The sequence below is a fragment of the Cyprinus carpio genome, chromosome B11 (assembly GCF_018340385.1).
Source record: "Cyprinus carpio isolate SPL01 chromosome B11, ASM1834038v1, whole genome shotgun sequence".
In the NCBI taxonomy this organism is placed as follows: Eukaryota; Metazoa; Chordata; class Actinopteri; order Cypriniformes; family Cyprinidae; genus Cyprinus; species Cyprinus carpio.
Window position 1 is genome coordinate 1,646,487 of NC_056607.1, and position 5,526 is coordinate 1,652,012.

A 5,526-nucleotide genomic window follows, 5' to 3' on the forward strand; every position below is an offset into this window, starting at 1 on the left:
CTATTTAAATATCTGGAATCTGAGGGTACAAAAAATATAAATATTGAAAAAAAAAAGAAAAGAAAAAAAAAAGCCTTTAAAGTTGTCCAAATGAAGTTCTTAGCAATGCATATTACCAATTAAAAATTAAGTTTTGATATATTTACATTAGGAAATTTACAAAATATCTTCATGGAACATGATCTGTACTTAATATCCTACTGATTTTGGCCATAAAAGAAAAATCTATAATTTTGACCCATACAATGTATTTTTGGCTACTGCTACAAGTATACCCCAATAACTTAAGACTGGTTTTGTGGTCACAAATGAAAAAAGCCACAACACAACAAGTTTCTCATAATAATATCTACACTATATCTTTTGTATACAAACAAATAAATAAGAAAAAAACAAAAACAATACAGCTATAATGAATGCGCAATTACCTGTACTATCAACATGGATGCTCTGCAGATTTCCACAGAATTAGAACTGATCATAACAAACTTTTACACATCCACTGCCCTGATGTGTATGTGTTACATAAGTATATTGGCTAATTTGATTTTCTCAGTGCCATTGAACACATTACAATGTTTTGATCCATATGGCAGATTTCTCTCACAGAGCACTGAAACAACAACAACAACAAAAAACTATTCCTTGTGAGTAATACATGTGTGTCAGGACAGAGACGAGAGCCAAAGGTAAGTGAATCCAAGCACAGTACTTTATTTACAAGCTTGTAAGTGCAAGGTAAGTAGACAATGTTTTCAGGTGCAGGTTTGGTGCAAATTACTCAGTGCGAGGTGTAAGCAGGTGAGTAAGTCTTTTGCAGATATGTCAATGCCACTCAGTCACAGATCGCTAATACTTGTCTCTTCCACAGATCACTCTCAGAAATGGAGGCTATCAAGCAAGCTCGGAGACAACACAGGAGATTCGGGGAATCGCTGGATTTCAGGCCACGGGGTAGTGCTCAGGAATCCTGGAGACAGTAGAATAATGACACAGAGGTTAGTGTTTCAAAGGTAAGTATACTTTACATCATAGAATCTGCGGTGCATCGGTTGATCATGAGACAGCATTCAATGGTCCGTTCCTGTTGGAGGCTTGACGCTGAACTGGGGCTGTGGTGAGTGTTTTATACTGTTCCTGTGATGAGGTTGCTGATGGTGAACAGGTGGATGGATGGATGGGACCGGGCTTGACTGGTCTCTGACAATGTGGACTATAAAGATTTAATTATTTTGGATTATGCCTTTTTTTTAATTAATTAATTATTATTGGTTATTTTTTTTTATTTATTTATTTTTTTATCTGATTCTGATAGTGCTGTTTCCACTACCAGACAGCCAGGATATGAATAAGACACTGTTATCATCTCTGCTGGGAAGCACAACTGCTTGGACGGTACAAGTACAGAGCGCCTCCTGGAGGACGACGAGATGTGACACTTCTTCTCCAGGGTCTGACAAATCCATTTCATTTGAGTTGTTTATCCGTGAATTATAACTGGACCACACATACTGTAAGTCAAGTCAGTTCAGCTGTATTTATACAATATTGTGCTTTTGCAAATCATTGTTGCAAATCAGTTACAGTAGCAGTGTCTTTAACTTTAATGGGCCCTCATTACGCAATTCAATTAAAAGAAAATGATTTCCTTAAATATTTTTCATTTTACACCCACTAGGTCAAGGGTGACTGTGGCCAGGAGCAAAAATACTTCATTAAATGTTAATGTGGCAGAGAGAGAAACTGAGAAACCAGTCCCAGCTGGCAAGGCTAACAACACTGTTAACACTGTGTATGTGCTAGTAAGCTAGTAAAACCAACTCTATGTAAATTTCTAAATCATTCTGCTGCTACATGTGCTTATAATCAGGCGTATGGCTGCTGTTTCTCTCACAAACTCTGTTCTGGGAGTGTGTGAGTTTGGTGAGTGGGTACAAAATCCTGCGAAAAGCTGTTTTACAGCAGCAACAAATGCACATGTACAGCTACTGTATTACTGTTTTACGACAGCGGATTCCACTCACTTAACTGTAGGGGACTCCAAAGTCACAAAAATACACAAACCTACACACAGTTGCTGTAATTACAGTTGCTTTAACCAAAGCAGGTAGTTTCTTCACCACATGTATATGTATGTATGCATGTATGTCAAATCAATAGCTCATTATTGTACTGCATATGTGAACAAGGGAATGTGAAAAAATAAAAACAAATAAAACAAAACAAAACAGGCTACAATTTGCAATGTAAGTGTTAAAGGATTAGCTACAAATAAAAAAAATAAAAATAAAAAAAATCATTTACTCACCTTAGAGTGTTTCCAAATGAGAGTTTCTTTCTTCAGTTGAACACAAAAGCTCACTCCATTAATTTCAACAGCTTAATTATAACAGTAAAGGCAAACAAATAAAACATTACAATTTCTATATAAAGTAAATAAAGAATAATTCATTAAATAAATTATTAAATTAAATAGTTCTTATAGAACTCTTATTATTATTTATGTTTTCAAGTGTCATTAATGAAAATACTAAATCATCTATTCAGTTTAAAATTGTGTTTGGATAGAATAATTGAATAACCAATGACAGACAAAGCAGAATCCCTTCTTTTCTGAAATGTACAGCTAATATCATGGAAATATTAAATAATTACCCCAGAAATTAAGGTAGGTATTACATGTAAAAACAACACTAGTAACAACATGCCACTTGGGCCCTTTCTCGTGCCAGTTCTTGTGGTCTAATTTTATCTTTTCACTTTCACTGTAAGAATATATGCATTTGTCAACTGGTCTGAGTAAGAAACAGAGTACCCAGGTATATATGGTATATATAGACCAGGCCAATACCTGGGTACCATATACAGGTCCTTCTCAAAAAATTAGCATATTGTGATAAAAGTTCATTATTTTCCATAATGTAATGATAAAAATTAAACTTTCATATATTTTAGATTCATTGCACACCAACTGAAATATTTCAGGTCTTTTATTGTTTTAAAAAACTGATGATTTTGGCATACAGCTCATGAAAAACCCAAAATTCCTATCTCAAAAAATTAGCATATCATGAAAAGGTTCTCTAAACGAGCTATTAACCTAATCATCTGAATCAACTAATTAACTCTAAACACCTGCAAAAGATTCCTGAGGCTTTTAAAAACTCCCAGCCTGGTTCATTACTCAAAACCGCAATCATGGGTAAGACTGCCGAGCTGACTGCTGTCCAGAAGGCCATCACTGACACCCTCAAGCGAGAGGGTAAGACACAGAAAGAAATTTCTGAACGAATAGGCTGTTCCCAGAGTGCTGTATCAAGGCACCTCAGTGGGAAGTCTGTGAGAAGGAAAAAGTGTGGCAAAAAACGCTGCACAACGAGAAGAGGTGACCGGACCCTGAGGAAGATTGTGGAGAAGGACCGATTCCAGACCTTGGGGGACCTGCGGAAGCAGTGGACTGAGTCTGGAGTAGAAACATCCAGAGCCACCGTGCACAGGCGTGTGCTTTTTGAACCAGAAACACACGGCAGAAGCGCCTGACCTGGGCTACAGAGAAGCAGCACTGGACTGTTGCTCGGTGGTCCAAAGTACTTTTTTCGGATGAAAGCAAATTTTTGCATGTCATTCGGAAATCAAGGTGCCAGAGTCTGGAGGAAGACTGGGGGAGAAGGAAATGCCAAAATGCCTGAAGTCCAGTGTCAAGTACCCACAGTCAGTGATGGTCTGGGGTGCCATGTCAGCTGCTGGTGTTGGTCCACTGTGTTTTATCAAGGGCAGGGTCAATGAAGCTAGCTATCAGGAGATTTTGGGAGCACTTCATGCTTCCATCTGCTGAAAAGCTTTATGGAGATGAAGACTTCGTTTTTCAGCACGACCTGGCACCTGCTCACAGTGCCAAAACCACTGGTAAATGGTTTACTGACCATGGTATTACTGTGCTCAATTGGCCTGCCAACTCTCCTGACCTGAACCCCATAGAGAATCTGTGGGATATTGTGAAGAGAAAGTTGAGAGACGCAAGACCCAACACTCTGGATGAGCTTAAGGCCGCTATCGAAGCATCCTGGGCCTCCATAACACCTCAGCAGTGCCACAGGCTGATTGCCTCCATGCCACGCCGCATTGAAGCAGTCATTTCTGAAAAGGGATTCCCGACCAAGTATTGAGTGCATAACTGAACATAATTATTTGAAGGTTGACTATTTTTGTATTAAAAACACTTTTCTTTTATTGGTCGGATGAAATATGCTAATTTTTTGAGATAGGAATTTTGGGTTTTCATGAGCTGTAATGCCAAAATCATCAGTATTAAAACAATAAAAGACCTGAAATATTTCAGTTGGTGTGCAATGAATCTAAAATATATGAAAGTTTAATTTTTATCATTACATTATGGAAAATAATGAACTTTTATCACAATATGCTAATTTTTTGAGAAGGACCTGTATATACTTTTTTTTTTTAATGTAGGTTTCCTATTATGTTACAAAAATGCAAATATCAGCTAATTGTGTCTCAAACGAGTCTTTGCCAGCGTCTTTGGTGGCCTCTCTCTATGCAGTGTCTTGCTTCATTCAAGTTAAAATGACAACTGACCCTTAATTGAGGGGTGTATAGTCAGTAGGTCACTCTTTTCCATGCTACTCAGAACACTAGGGGAGCTGAGAGCTCCCGCCATCCAAGCAATTCTTCCTGTTGAGAGACCAAGCAAGTGAGTGTGGAAAAAATAAAATAAAAATGAATGAATAAAGTGAAAACATTCCATGAGACTCATTAGGCTGCATGGAGAAAGCCTTTGTAGCAGTTTGCTTGAGGCTAGTTGCTCTTGAGAACTACCAGACTATGTCACGGCATTAATAGTGAATGAGAAACAGAGGCTTTGTCACACAAAACACAAAATTCAGTACAAAAACTCTAGCAATTTAAAACAAAGTTCAATGTCTGAGTGCAATTCTAACCCCAACACAAGAAAACTGCTACAATACAGTATTTGTATGAAAACGCTAATGCTGAGAGTTAATATTCAAAATGACAGCAGTACAGCTAATATGCCAAAGACCCCTTACTGATTCTTTCATGGGTGATTACATCAGTGCTGATAATCTACAAGTCGCATGAATCGAAACCTTCATTTAGATGTCAAGTTAAGCAGTGGGTTATAGAATAATGCTGTAGAGGCGGAACTGAGAATAATGAGTCAAAGATCTCACATCCTGAGACAAATAAAAAGATTAAAACAAACTAAAATAACATGAAATAATCATACTTATGCAACCAATAAATCATATTACTGTAACTTATGAACTCAAGATTCAGTGCAACACTGACAGAAAATAGCAATAAAGTATTAAACAACCAGTACCAGTACTCCTATATAAATATTACAACCAACTGCCCAGCAAAAATAGCAGTAAATAAATAAATAAATAAATGTTAGTTGTTTACAAACACACAGTTGGTATAAACAGTAAGCAGTGTGATGTTTTGAGGAGGTGTGAGCTCTAGAGCAACTGCTGGTGGACACAT

The 5,526-nt window shown here is 37.3% G+C and overlaps 1 long non-coding RNA gene across 1 annotated transcript; it reads right to left on the bottom strand.

The window, feature by feature from the left end:
- Nucleotides 1-694: 694 nt before the first annotated feature.
- On the bottom strand, nucleotides 695-5,363 carry LOC122138848. Its single transcript, XR_006155826.1, has 2 exons — nucleotides 4,597-5,363; nucleotides 695-2,379 (listed from the first exon to the last, which is right to left on the bottom strand). It is a non-coding gene; the product is annotated as an uncharacterized LOC122138848 (long non-coding RNA).
- Nucleotides 5,364-5,526: the final 163 nt, after the last annotated feature.